The 15,181-nt window shown below is 52.2% G+C and overlaps 1 protein-coding gene across 1 annotated transcript in view; it reads left to right on the forward strand.

Moving 5' to 3' along the window:
• The first annotated feature begins 556 nt into the window (after positions 1–556).
• akap1b (A kinase (PRKA) anchor protein 1b) overlaps positions 557–15,181 on the forward strand; it is a 70,677-nt gene continuing 56,052 nt past the window's right edge. Inside the window, exon 1 of the mRNA XM_072469817.1 lies at positions 557–688. The gene's annotated coding sequence lies outside the window, so the exon portion shown is untranslated. The remainder of the gene's footprint in view (positions 689–15,181) is intronic.

Consider the following 15,181-nt stretch of genomic DNA (forward strand, 5'->3'; position numbering starts at 1 on the left):
ATGGGGCGGGGTCAGCACAGGGGGCGGGGTCAGTATGATGGGCGGGCTCGCTGCGTTGGGCGGGGTCAGTGCGGTGGGCGGGGTCAGTGCGATGGGCGGGGCCAGCAATGGGGCGGGGTCAGCACAGGGGGCGGGGTCAGTATGATGGGCGGGCTCGCTGCGTTGGGCGGGGTCAGTGCGGTGGGCGGGGTCGGCAAAGGGGCGGGGTAAGTGTGATGGGCGGGCTCGCCGCGTTCGGCGGTGTCAGTGCGGTGGGCGGGGTCAGTACGGTGGGCGCGGTCAGTGCGGTGGGCGAGGTAAGTGAGATGGGCGGGGCCTGGCGCTGGGTTCTCATGGGGGCGGGGCGGGTGCGGTGGGCGGGGCCGATGCGATGGGTGTGGTCAGCGCGGGGGCGGGGTCAGCGCGGCGGGCGTGGTCAGCGCGGGGGCGGAGTCAGCGCGGCGGGCGTGGTCAGCGCGGGGGCGGAGTCAGTGCGGTGGGCGGGGTCAGTGCGGGGGCGGCCGCTTGGATCTCACGGGGGCGGGGTCTGGGCCGAGTTCTCGCGACAGCTGGTGAGTGTATCAGTTTGCGGCGGGGACACGTGTGGCGGCGGTGCCGGGAGCCCGGGGACGGAGCAGAGAGAAAGAGCGGCCCCCATACGGCCCAGCGCAGTCTCCAGCTCGCCCGCTCCTGAAGCCGGAGGCCCCGGGTGAGTGTTTGGGCGATGCTGCTGCTGCTTGAGGCCTATCATTCCGCGGGGCCGGGGCCCAGCTACAGCCGCCCCCGGGAAGCGGCCCCGGCCGGGGTCACCCACACCGCTGAGCCCAAGGTCGGGAGGCGGGAGGAGCCGGGCGGCTGGACTGAGGGTGTGCCGTGGGAGCGGAGACACCATCCGCACCGGGAGTGGGAGTCACTGGGAGGCCGCTGTTCACCTCCATGGGGGGGGGGGCAGAGAGAGTGGGAGGCTGTGAGAGCGGAGCCGGGAGTGGAAGGGCAGCCCCGGCCCCGAGTGAGGGAGAGGGCGGCCCGAGTGAGAGCGCAGCCCGGGCTCTGAGTGAGAGATCAGCTCCTTTCAGTCCCAGTCTGTGATGAGGTTGGGCGGAAGGTCAGAGCTTCACAAGGGGAGGAATCCAGTCTGCAATTGGCTCCAGCTGACAGCTTTCCCAATAACTGCTCCTTTTGTGAAGAGTTTATATTTCACTAACCATTCTTGCAGGGCAGATTATAGACCCCCATGCACCCCACACCACACACACACCATCACCCCCCACACACACCATCACCCCCCACACACACCATCACCCCCCACACACACCATCACCCCCCACACACACCATCACCCCCCACACACACCATCACCCCCCCACACACCATCACCCCCCACACACACCATCACCCCCCACACACACCATCACCCCCCACACACACACCATCACCCCCCCACACACACCATCACCCCCCCACACACACCATCACCCCCCCACACACACCATCACCCCCCCACACACACCATCACCCCCCCACACACACCATCACCCCCCCACACACACCATCACCCCCCCACACACACCATCACCCCCCCACACACACCATCACCCCCCCACACACACCATCACCCCCCACACACACCATCACCCCCCACACACACCATCACCCCCCACACACACCATCACCCCCCACACACACACCATCACCCCCCCACACACACCATCACCCCCCCACACACACCATCACCCCCCCACACACACCATCACCCCCCCACACACACCATCACCCCCCCACACACACCATCACCCCCCCCCACACACACCATCACCCCCCCACACACACCATCACCCCCCCACACACACCATCACCCCCCCACACACACCATCACCCCCCCACACACACCATCACCCCCCCACACACACCATCACCCCCCCACACACACCATCACCCCCCCACACACACCATCACCCCCCCACACACACCATCACCCCCCCACACACACCATCACCCCCCCCACACACACCATCACCCCCCCCCACACACACCATCACCCCCCCCCACACACACCATCACCCCCCACCACCACACACCATCACCCCCCACCACCACACACCATCACCCCCCACCACCACACACCATCACCCCCCACCACACACCATCACCCCCCACCACACACCATCACCCCCCACCACACACCATCACCCCCCACCACACACCATCACCCCCCACCACACCATCACCCCCCACCACACACCATCACCACACACCATCACCCCCCACCACACACCATCACCCCCCACCACACACCATCACCCCCCACCACACACCATCACCCCCCACCACACACCATCACCCCCCACCACACACCATCACCCCCCACCATCACCCCCCACCATCACCCCCCACCATCGCCCCACACCATCACCCCCCACACACACACACCATCACCCCACACACACACCATCACCCCCACCACACACCATCACCCCCCCCACCACACACCTCAACAACCCGCCATCACCCCACACACACACCATCACCCCACACACACCAACACCCCCTCACCACAACCTGCCACCACCCCACACACCAACACCCCACCACACACCTCACCACAACCTGTCACCACCCCCCACCACAACCTGCCACCACCCCCACCACACTCCAACATGCACCCCCCCCCCCCCCCCCCAAACACAAATGTTACAAACCTGTCTGCCTTTCACTTGTGTGAAAGGTTCTCAATTCCACATTCAAGTCAGAGGTGTGTGTCCTGCCTTGATGACTGGGCCATGTGTCTTTGGCACTGGGCCTGCCAGCCATGCTGCCTGTGTCCTGATCCGCACTCTGGCAGCAGGAAATGTGTTGCAGAATGAAATTTGTATTGGAGTTTAACTGAACTTGTTCAAACGGTTGGCTCCTAATTTCAGTTTGCCGAATGATTCAGCCTTTCTTTGAAAGTGCAGGAATGACTTCAAGTGATCGGGAATGCAGTGCTTGGGTCATCTGGCACTGGTGTAACCTTTGTTTTTGTCGAGCACTTAAACATTGTAGACAAAACGAAACTAACATTTAAAGTAATTATACTGTGGGTGGAAACGTTGGATTGGCAATCACTGCTTCAACCTCTGCTTAAGTTTGTATTTTTAAACGTTTCATTATACAGTATGTCCAACTAGATTTTGTTATTGCAAACGGGCAGTTGGTTAAATCAAATGTAACCTCCAAAAGATCTTGCCCTTGGTGATGCAATCACTGCTGAGATTGCTATGATAGCGCCCCTTGTTAAACTGGGCTACCTTTCTCATGCCCTTTTTCTTATCTGGTGCCACTCCCAAAATAAGTCGACCTTCTTTCTGTGCAAACACTCCTTGTGCCAGACTTGGGTTTGGTTCTGGCATTTTAATGTTCCCAATCTGGGGTGGCTTTAGATTGACGTAACCACTGGAGCTGCCTGGCTGGCTGTAGGGAGTGAATGCAAGAGGGCAGGATAAGCATGACTGATCTATCTCTCTTTGCATGTCATTGTCTTCCCACTTCTGTTTATGGAGAGTTGGCACCTGTTTATTTTGAGTGGGGGCGGGGGCATCTTCTTGGAAGGCTTGGCAGCAATATAGAAATGCTTACTTTGGTTCATGCAAGATGAACTGGTCATGTTTATTTCCCTTGCTGTTAGGGTGGGGAGGTTTTGAATGTTGACTTGTTTTAGTGGGTTACGGGTCTTCGATGAACAAAGATGTCACGTGGTGACAGGCTTCGGTGGGAAAAAGGAGGAGGGTAATAAATGCTCCGCCCAAGGAGCAGGAGGAGTAGGGGTGGTGAAGAGAGGCTGGTCAGTAATGAATGGTTTGGGAGGTCCTTCTCCAAACACTGAATTTTGAATGGGAGCAAGTGTTGATTGGTGAATTGGACTTGTTGCAAGGTCTGATGCAGACAGCAGGGCTTCCGGGTGTATATTGTAATTTTTATTTGGAGGGTAACCAATGGAAAAGGAAACGGGGCTGGGAGAGGTGAAGATAAACCAGCCGCAATGCCGACAGCTAGAATTGGTGTGCAGGAGGAGTAAGTGCATGGTCATATATTTATTGGGCATGGATTGAGGGAACGTGTGGTGGGTTTTGTAGATTTGATCGGCAGGATGACACACAATCTTTATTATTGTTACAAGTACGCTTGCATTAACACTGCAATGAAGTTACTGTGAAAATCCCCTAGTTGCCACATTCCGCCGCCTGTTTGGGTACACTGAGGGAGAATTCAGAATGTCCATTCACCTAAAAGTGGGCTCTGAGTGAGGGGTATGTCCACCTGACTATGTGGGGAAGAGACCGCAGCAAGAAGCTCTATTTTGGTGACCGTTTTGAGATCTGTGTGCATTAGGTGTTCAAGGAGGTGGTCGCTAAGTGATGCCGTGATCTGGGGCTTGCCTTCCCTGGAGGGTAAGGATTGGCAGTGGTCGGGTGGCACAGTGGTTAGTGCTGCTGCCTCACGGTGCCAAGATCCCAGGTTCGATCCTGGCTCTGGGTCACTGTCCGTGTGGAGTTTGCACCTTCTCCCCGTGTCTGCGTGGGTTTCCTCCGGGTGCTCCGTTTTCCTCCCACAGTCCAAAGATGTGCAGGCTAGGTGGATTGGCCACGCTAAATTGCCCCTTAATTGGAAAAAATTAATTGGATACTCTTAAAAAATTTTTTTTAAAAACGATTGGCAGTGGTGAGTGAGAGCTGGTGAAGTTGAACCATAAACGTGTGGGTGAGTGCTATCTGTAAGGAGCGTGTGAACTTTGGGCAGTTTCGTGGATTGATTATAGACAAGCATCCACTACCCAGTGAACAAGAACCGACTATGCACAGCTGTCCCCAGTTGTGCTGTGACTGGAACTCCGTAAGAAGACCGGATGGTCGGGGGTGAGGCAAAGTCACAACACTGAAGTCAGGCCAACACTGAATGAGGCATATTTGGAGCAGGGTTAAGGATGGCATGCATTGTAGCTGTCTGCTTGACGTTGACGTTGGGTGTCTGAACTTGAAATATTGCCTGGAGGACAAGAAAAATTAATTTAACACCTCACCCTTGTTCCCCAAAATCAACTTGCTAAATCTATCTGTAATCACTGATTGAGCGACGCCTGTCTGTACGTGTTCACAGTGTAACGAGGCTGTTCCAGGTGTCTTGCACCAGCTCAGGATGGATGGGGGACACGGTCTTGAGTGCTTTTTCAGATTGTGTTCCAAGATTGCTGGCTTGGTGGCAGATCTGAGTGTTCATCCCTGTAAATTAATGTACTATGCATTGTGTGTGTTCCTCCCCCAGTCAGAGATCTGGTTTTGAGCCCATGCCCTTGCCAAGTGCCCTTAGGGCAGCACGGTAGCACAGTGGTTAGCACAATTGCTTCACAGCTGCAGGGTCCCAGATTCGATTCCAGCTTGGGTCATTGGCTGTGCGGAGTCTGCACGTCCTCCCCGTGTCTGCGTGGGTTTCCTCCGGTTTCCTCCCACAGTCCAAAGATGTGCAGGTTAGGTGGATTGGCCATGATAAATTGCCCTTGGTGTCCAAAATTGCCCTTAGTGTTGGGTGGGGTTACTGGGTTATGGGGATAGGGTGGAGGTGTTGACCTTGGGTAGGGTGCTCTTTCCAAGAGCCGGTGCAGACTCGATGGGCCGAATGGCCTCCTTCTGCACTGTAAATTCTATGATCCGTGATTATAAAGGCAGCTAACCAGCAGCAGGTAAGACAGGTCCACATTTCTCATTGACGGCACAGAGCAAGCATAGCTGGTTTGGCTGATGTGTGGATTGAAGAAGTGGCTGCTTTAAAGTGGTTGTGCAAATGGGCTGACCTGTTGTGAAGTGCGGCTCCTGTACAATTAGAGTCAGTATTGGGTGTCGCGAGTTATAAATTCACTGAAGTGTCACGGGCCGCTTCATTCAGCAAGTGCGTTAGAGAGCCAGGCTGTTGGCGGACAACTATAGGAGTGGGATCGAAGCGGCCAGATCCACAACAAGGGGACCGAACATCCTCGCTCTAATTTTAAGATGAAGGCGTCATGTGAAGAAGCACGTGTTCACAGGAAGGATTGTGGGAAAACTGGAATCCCCCCCCCCCATTTAAAAAATAAAATAGAATTTCAAAACATAGACGGAATCCCAGAGTCTTCATTGGTCACACAAGAGTTGGTGAAAGGTGGAGGGGGCCAATTAGGGAAATAGTATTTACGCTCGGGGGTATGGTCGATGTATTAAATTAATACTTTGCGTTTGTCTTTACCAAGGAAGCTGCTGTTCGCGTCGTGCTTGAAGAGGAGATGGCTCCGATACCGGAAGGGTTTAAATTTGATGGGTAGGGCAGCACGGGGCGCAGTGGTTAGCACTGCTGCCTCACTGCGCCGAGGTCCCAGGTTCGATCCCGGCTCACTGTCCGTGTGGAGTTTGCACATTCTCCCTTAGTCTGCGTGCGTCCACAACCCAAAAGGATGTGCCGAGTAGGTGGATTGGTCACGCTAAATTCCCCATAATTGGAGAAAAAGAATTGGATACTCTAAGTAGGCACAGGATAAGGCACCAGATGAGAGGCGGCCTCAGTGAGTGGAAATTGCCGAGGTGCTGGCCATAATCTTCCAGTCGGGGTGGTGTTACGTCTATAACAAAGGGTGTATAGATGATCCTAGGAACTACAGGCCTGTCCGTTTAGCTTCAGTGGCAGGGAAGCTTCTAGAAACAAGTTGGGACCAAATGGTCACATGGACAAATTAATTAAAGAAACCCAGCGTGGATTTGTGATGGGCAGCTGTGTTTTGTCAAGGTTATTTTTGAAGAGGTGACATGAGCTAAATGATGGCAATGCTGTTGGTGTGGTGTACATGGATTTCCCAAAAATGTGCAGTGCCCCACAACAGTCCTGTGAGCATAGCTGTAGCTCCGAACATAAGAGACAGTGCCAGCATGGCTGCAAAGGTGGCTAAGTGACATGAAACAGTCATGGTTAATCGATCTGGGTGGCGCGCAGTGGTTAGCACTGCCGTCTCACTGTGCCGAAGACCCGGGTTCGGCCCCGGGTCACAGGGTAGGGCAGCACGGGGCGCAGTGGTTAGCACTGCTGCCTCACTGCGCCGAGGTCCCAGGTTCGATCCCGGCTCCCTGTCCGTGAGGCGTTTGCACATTCTCCCCGTGTCTGCGAGCGCGTCACCCTCCCACAACCCAAAAAGATGTGCAGGGCAGGTGAATTGACCACACTAAATTGCCCCTTAATTTGGAAAGAGAATGGATGCTCTAAATTTAATAAAAAAAGTTAATGGACCTTTCTGGACTGGAGGAAGGCTTGTAGTGAGGTTTCCCCGGGGGTTGTGCCCTTTGCTCTTCCTGATATAGATTAATGACCTAGACCTTGGTGTACAGGACACAATTTCAACATTTGCAGATGGCTGGAAAACTCCGAAGCATTGTGAACTGTGAGGAGGGTGGTGTAGAACTTTGAAAGGGCAAAGGCAAGTTGGTGGAATGGGTGGACAGATGGCAGATTGATTCAATACAGAGAAATATGCAGTACTTCATTTTAGTAAAGACACAATGTGAAATAAAGGGCTCAACTCTAGATATGAGGTGTAGGAGCCAATGGGCCCGGGTGTAACATCTTTTGTGCCCACCTAAGAGGGCAGATAATGCCTCCGTTTATCATCTCATCTGAAAGATAGCACCTTTGACAGTGCAGCACTCCTGCACTTTGCAAACTGCATTGTTGCGACACCCTGGGCTAGGGCACAGTCAGTGCCAGCCTCCTTGACCCGGAGTAGCAACATGAGTGAATTCACCAATAATTCTTATAATATTTTTGAGATCTTTGCTCCAATGACTTGCAGGCACCAGATTTGTAAGTAAAATCACAAAAACTGTTTATTTATGACAAGAAAAGAGTTAAAACATGCAATAATTAAACTAGACAAATGAAATGAAAATCGCTTATTGTCACAAGTAGGCTTCAAATGAAGTTACTGTGAAAAGCCCCTAGTCACCACATTCCGGCGCCTGTTCGGGGAGGCTGGTACGGGAATTGAACCGTGTTGCTGGCCTGCTTGGTCTGCTTTAATAGCCAGCGATTTAGCCCAGTGTGCTAAACCAGCCCCTAATAACTTGATAATCTATTACTTTCCCCATTGACCGTCCTACACTCTACCCAAACACAAGACAGATGCACTCGGGAAGGGAAAAGGGTAAAATGATAGGGGACTAAAACATGGAAGTTAAGAGAGATGTGTTCTTATTGCTCATGTTGAAGCCTTTGTAGTCGGCCATCTTCTCAGGTCACGGAATGTTGAAAACCGCCAGTTGGATTGGATCTTGTATGTGCGTTCAGTCAGAACTCTCAATTATGAGCCTCACCTGAGGTAAGATTAGGGTTCTCCAAATAACCTAACCTGCCTGGTGCTGGGCTGGAATTTCCTGTCGTCTTAACTGTCTGTGGAGAGAGAGAGAGAGAGAAAGGCTTTTTCTTCAGGACCTTGGGTCATCCGGAGATGGGGAGATGAGAACTGCAGCCCTCCAAGCCTCTGAATCAAAAGTGAATTTTGCCCTACAAAATGGAGCCTGTCTGAGTTTGGCAAGACGTTCCGGCACACCGCCAATCATCATCGAGAGCCAGTCAAGTCCCGGGAAATCCAAGTAGCTGATTGGCTGCCAGCCAGGTTCATCAAAATATGTCATCATTGGGCCAGACCAAACAGTACCGGGGATATCCTGAGGTGAGACCAAATAGCACTTCTGCCGAGGCAGGTGACCCGTTTTGTTTTTAACAAAAAAAAAAATTGAAAGACATAAAATCCAGGTACTAAAGGGAGTACACCAGGGAAACCAGGTTTAAATAGGAATCCGTAAATAATTGCTTACTCGTAAGCTCTGCAGTGCAAATTGAACCCAAATTGTTGGGGGCAGAGAGCATTGCCAACTGTGCCATGGCTGACAATCCCGGGAGCTGGGTGTATTTGTGCACAAATCATTGAAGGTGACTGGCCAGGGTGAGAGAGCAGTTAATACCAAGCATACAGTATCCTCTGTTTTGTTAATAGGGGCATGGAGTACAAGAGCAGGGGAGCTCTGTTAAACCTGTGCGGAATACCGGTTTAAAATCAACTGGAGTATTGTGTCCAGTTCGTGGGGGGGGGCACACTTCAGGAAAGATGTGACGGTATCAAACAGTGCAGAAAAGGTTCACCAGGAAGCTTCCAGGGCTGAGGAAGTGCCGTTGCATTGGAGATGTTGGGACGGTTTTCCATGGTGGGGGAGAGGGGATTTGATAAAGTATTCAAAATCACGAGGGGTCTGGACCGAGCAGATGGGGAGAAAATATCCCATTGATAGATTGAGGATCATCAGCGCACTGGGCTAAATCGCTGGCTTTGAAAGCAGATCAAGGCAGGCCAGCAACACGGTTCAATTCCCGTACCGGCCTCCCCGAACAGGCGCCGGAATGTGGCGACTAGGGGCTTTTCACAGTAACTTCATTTGAAGCTTACTTGTGACAATAAGCGATTTTCATTTCATTTTCATTTAATCTAGGGTAACTAGCAGGCGAAGCATTGGAGACAAGCGGAGAACCCTTTTCACCCTGAGTGTTTATGGTCTGGGGTGCAATGTCTGAGTTGTGGTGGAGGCCTGGTCAGTCGAAGCATTTGAGAGACCATTGATTATCTGAAAATACATGTGCAGAGTTCGGGGGGGAGAGAGAGAGAGTGACACGAGGTAATATGCTTCCTTGGAGAGCTGGCACAGAAACGGCCAAATAGCCTCCTGTGCTGTAAGAATGGAGATTCTGGAGTGGTGGGTTAAGTTAAAGATACAGATTGGCCATGATTGAAAGAGGTTATAGAGTCCTAGATGTTTACAGCATGGAAACAGGCCCTTCGGCCCAGCTTGTCCATGCTGCCCAGTTTCTGTCACTAAGCTAGTCCCACTTGCCCGCATTTGGCCCATGACATTTGGGATGTCAGAGGTAGGTTCTTTACCCAGAGAGTAGTGGGGGCATGGAATGCACTGCCTGTGGAAGTAGTTGAGTCGGAAACATTAGGGACCTTCAAGCAGCTATTGGATAGGTACATGGATTACGGTAGAATGATATAGTGTAGATTAAGTTGTTCTTAAGGGCAGCACGGTAGCAGTGTGGCTAGCACAATTGCTTCACAGCTCCAGGGTCCCAGGTTCGATTCCGGCTTGGGTCACTGTCTGTGCGGAGTCTACACGTCCTCCCTGTGTGTGCGTGGGTTTCCTCCGGGCGCTCCGGTTTCTTCCCACAGTCCAAAGATGTGCAGGTTAGGTAGATTGGCTGTGATAAATTGCCCTTAGTGTCCAAAATTGCCCTTTGTGTTGGGTGGGGATAGAGTGGAGTTGTGGACCTTGGGTGTGGTGCTCTTTCCAAGAGCTGGTGCAGATTCAGGGGGCTGAATGGCCTCCTTCTGCACTGTAAATTCTATGATAATCTATGATTAATCTAGGACAAAGGTTCGGCACAACATCGTGGGCCGAAGGGCCTGTTCTGTGCTGTATTTTTCTATGTTCTATCCCTCTATACCCACCCTGCCCATGTAACTGTCTAACTGCTTTTTAAAGGACAAAATTGTACCCGTACCTACCACTGCCTCTGACAACCCGTTCCAGATGCTCCCCACCCTGTGTGTGAAGAAATTCCCCCTCTGGTCTCTTTTGTATCTCTCACCATAAACCTATGACTTCGAATTCTAGACTCCTGTAGCTTTGGGGAAAGATGTTGACTAGGAGGAAGATACCAAGAATTCTCTTTGGGATTGGTCCTGGATATCATCCAGCCTCTGGGAGAGTACTGAATGAGCTGGACCTCTGATCTGGACAATCCAGAGAGCGACTGAGGACGGGTGGAATATGAATGCCAGGCTTCTGTCATGGGGAAATTAATTCTTGAAGTGGAATCCTTTTCCCCCAGTCGCGCTTGAAGTGATAATTTCTCTTGTGTTTGATTTTTGCATTTTGCTCCGATGTGTGAATGCCTCTGCCACCTCCCAAGGTTGCCTGCATTTAACATGACTTGTTTCCATTCATCGGGGGAAGTGTCAATGGCACTTTGATAATCAAGACCTGCAAAACAAAAAGTGACAATTTGAAAGGTTAAGAGCTGAATAAACAAGTGTTCAAAGAGGTGTCTCCCATCAGAACAGCAGCTACTGGCTGGAATTGCAACAGTAAAATCGGTCAAGCTTTCACTTTGGAATGAGGTTCCGGTGCCAGCCTTGCTGTTTCTATATGGACGTGAATCGGCTCTGCCGCTCTGTTCTACTTTTTCATGGTGCCAGACTCCCCTTGTTATAACCATTGGACAATGCGACACAATTATGTTGCCACAAGGGCCATCGTAAACTTTTGTAGCTCCATAGTTACGTGGTGGACTAGGGAAGCTGAGGTTGCTCACAAGTGGCGCCGCATGGCAGCACTGTGGCTTAACAGCGCCAGGGTCCCAGGTTCGATTCCCGGCTTGGGTCACTGTCTGTGCGGAGTCTGTACGCTCTCCTCGTGTTTGCGTGGGTTTCCTCCGGGCGCTCCGGTTTCCTCCCACAGTCCAAAGATGTGCCAGTTGGGTGGATTGGCCATGCTAAATTGCCCTTGGTGTCCAAAAAGGTTATGGGGATAGGGTGGAAGTGAGGCCTTAAGTGGGTCGGTACAGAGTCGGTGGGCTGAATGGCCTCCTTCTGCACTTTCTAAGAAGAGGAAATTTGATAGTTTAAAAACAATCATGGTTCGGAGCAGAGTAGGCGAACTCTAAAAAATTTTAAAATGCCAGTTCATCTCTCCTTGGATAAGGGGATCAAAACTGTTCTCTGTATTCCAGGTGTAATGCCCCTAACGGGCATTGGTGAACCAGATGGGTTTTTAATGATAATCTAAGATAGTTTCGTTGTCACCATAACGGAGACCATCTTTTTATTCCAGATTTACTAATTGAATTGCCATGGTGCGATTAGAACCCAGGGCATTAGCCTGAATCTCTGCATTACTAATCCGAAGACATTCCCACTGCGACACTGACTTCCTCCAGAATGGGTGGGTGGGGGACTCCCAGGGGACCCCTCTGTCTCCGGAGCTTTGCTCCATTGTGCTGCTGAAGGTGGGATTAATTTGAAGCATGGGCTAATTGGAAGCGTGGGCTAAGCGGGGCAAGTGTGCCGCGAGGGCAGCACGGTAGCACAAGTGGATAGCACTGTGGCTTCACAGCTCCAGGGTCCCAGGTTCGATTCCCCACTGGGGCACTGTCTGTGTGGAGTCTGCACATCCTCCCCGTGTGTGCGTGGGTTTCCTCCAGGTGCTCCGGTTTCCTCCCACAGTCCCAAGACGTGCAGGTTAGGTGGATTGGCCAGGATAAATTGCCCTTAGTGTCCAAAAAAGTTAGGAGGGGTTATTGGGTTACGGGGACAGGGTGGAAGTGAGGGTTTAAGTGGGTCGGTGCAGAGTCGATGGGCTGAATGGCCTCCTCCACTGTATGTTCTAATTCTTGTATTTCCAACAGGTGTGGTGGTGTGCTTGCATGTTCTGCCTTCAAATCAACTTGTAATCAAGTTAATGTGAACTGCACAGGCCAAATTTGTACTTTCTGTCTGGTGGGTGGGGAGAGAGAACTTGTTCTAAATTAAAGGTACCGAATCCTACTGAGTAAAGGGTGACACATTTTAAATGGAATATAATGCCTACCTTGAGCGGGTTGGTTGTGAAGATGTGGTAAGACTTGGCTGGCCCTGAACCCATATTTATTTTTGGCAGTATACTTATTCTGCAGAGCGCATGTCTTCGGTGATCGGGTTGCAGCTGTGGTTATTTTGGGTGCCGTTCCTATTCAGCAATGGGAGCAAAAATAGCGCATTGCTTGTGGGGAGGGGGGGGGGGGGGGGGGGGGGGGGGGGGGGGGTGGGGGGGGGGAAGAGGGGAGAGAGAGAAGGGGGGGTGGGGAGAGAGAAGGGGGGGGGTGGGGAGAGAAGGGGGGGGTGGGGGAGAGAGAAGGGGGTGGGGTGGGGAGAGAGAAGGGGGTGGGGTGGGGAGAGAGAAGGGGGGGGGTGGGGAGAGAGAAGGGGGGGGTGGGGAGAGAGAAGGGGGGGTGGGGGAGAGAGAAGGGGGGGGGGTGGGGAGAGAGAAGGGGGGGGGTGGGGAGAGAGAAGGGGGGGGGTGTGGGGAGAGAGAAGGGGGGGGGAGAGAGAAGGGAAGGGGGATATCACTCTTCTCTTTTCCCCCCCCCCCCCCCAATTGATTTTGGTCATCGTTGAATATTGATGCGTGCATTTGAGTTCTGCTGGACTCGATCCTCTGATCCTGAGGGAGATGAGAGAGCAGATAGATGAATGATGCCCTGGCCTTTGTTGTATGGAGTGTGGATGCGTGCAGGAGAGCTGCAGATTAGACATTTGGCATCCTTGAGAGTGATCTGGGTAATTTCAAGCTGGTTAACTTAACATCTCCGATCAGGGAAGAATTCGCCTTGGACATCCACCTAGTAACACACGAGTGTTCAAAAGCTGTGGGGTGGGGAGGGGAAGTGTATGCTCATGTGTTCTTGCAGATCACACCTTGACTTGTAATATTTCTAAATGTTGCAGTAACCGTGTGCACCAGAGACTGCTGGGTTGAACAAATGTCGGCATAGTTTATAAGATGGAGCTCAGGGCACTGCCCACCCACCTCGATTTCCAACCCTGACATTCTTTTTGAGTTGGGAGAATTTAGCCGCAACACTAGTTCGATGCTGGCCACCCCGCCCAGACACCACCACGTGCTTCCGATAGCGCGAAGATGCGTTTAGCTCCCACCTTTGTCGGTCGTGCGGCCCCGAAGCAAGTTGTGCCTCGTCCATGAAACCTTAATTGCTGCTCCGTTTCTTAATATTGGAATTTACGGCTGGAATGGGGGTCCGAGTGGTCTCTGCAGCTGGTGTTCTCACTGCTCAGCAGACCTTCCGTCGTAGCCTCTGTGTCCCATTCCTCCTTTCCCTGGTTTTTACTTGTACGCTTCCATGCTGTTTATCTCCGACTGCTCCGTATGGCAATGATTCCCACGCTCTAACCACTCCATGACAAGGGTAATCCAGGTAATTACAGGTTAATTGCCAGCTTCACCCGAATTCCCAGCTGAAATTATGAATGATGAATTTTATGCAAGCGTGCGCACAAAACATAAATCCTTTGGGATTATTTAAATTATTTCCTGGGAAGTGAGCATCACTGGCAGGGTATCCCTAATAGCCCTTGTACTTGGCGCCCAGCTGGGTTGTTTCAGAGGCAGCCACATTGCTGTGGCTCTAGAGTCACAAGTAGGCCGGACCAGGTAAGGACGACGGCTTTACGCCTGTCAGAGGACTCTTAATGAACCAAATGGGTTTTTACAGCAGCCGTGGCCACCATTATTCCGAGCAGCTCACAGATCCAGATGTATTGATTTGTAAATTAAAATCCACCAGCTTTCCTGGGGTTTGAACCCACGTTCCCAGAGCACGAACCCAGGCCACTGGTTTGCTGGTTTGGCGACATTACTGTTCAGCCACTGTCTCCCGCTGAATTGGTCTCGCACTAAGCATTCGCAGTATAATAGTGCAGGAAAAGCCCATGGAATCTGCACCGATGCATGAAAAACACCTGACCTGCCGACCTAATCCCATTTGCCAGCAGTTGACCAATCACCTTGAATGTTATGGCGCGCCAAGTGCTCATCCAGGTACTTTTTAAAGGATGTGAGGCATCCCGCCTCTCCCACCCTCCCAGGCAGCGCATTCCAGACCGACTCTACCCTCTGGGTAAAAAGCCTTTCTCCAAATCCGCTCTCACCCCTCGCCTTTAACTTGTGTACCTTCGTAACTGACCCTTCAACTAAGGGAGCAGCTGTTCCCTATCCATGCCCCTCATAATCTTGTCCACCTCGATCAGGTCGCCCCTCCGTCTCCTTTGCTCAAGTGAAATCATCCCAAGCCTGTCCCACCTCTCTCCATAACTTAATGTTCCATCCCAGGCAACATCCGGGTGAATCGCCTCTGCACCCCCTCCAGTGCAAACGCATCCTTCCCATAATGTGGCGACCAGAACTGCGCACAGCCCTCCAGCTGTGGCCTAACCAAGGTTCCGCGCAACTCCAACGTGACCTCCCCGCTTTTGTAATCTCTGCCTCGATTGTCCCATATGCCTTTTTCACCACCATATTAATCTGCCCTCCTGCCTTCAGAGATCTGT

The sequence above is a fragment of the Scyliorhinus torazame genome, chromosome 12 (genome assembly GCF_047496885.1).
Source record: "Scyliorhinus torazame isolate Kashiwa2021f chromosome 12, sScyTor2.1, whole genome shotgun sequence".
In the NCBI taxonomy this organism is placed as follows: domain Eukaryota; kingdom Metazoa; phylum Chordata; class Chondrichthyes; order Carcharhiniformes; family Scyliorhinidae; genus Scyliorhinus; species Scyliorhinus torazame.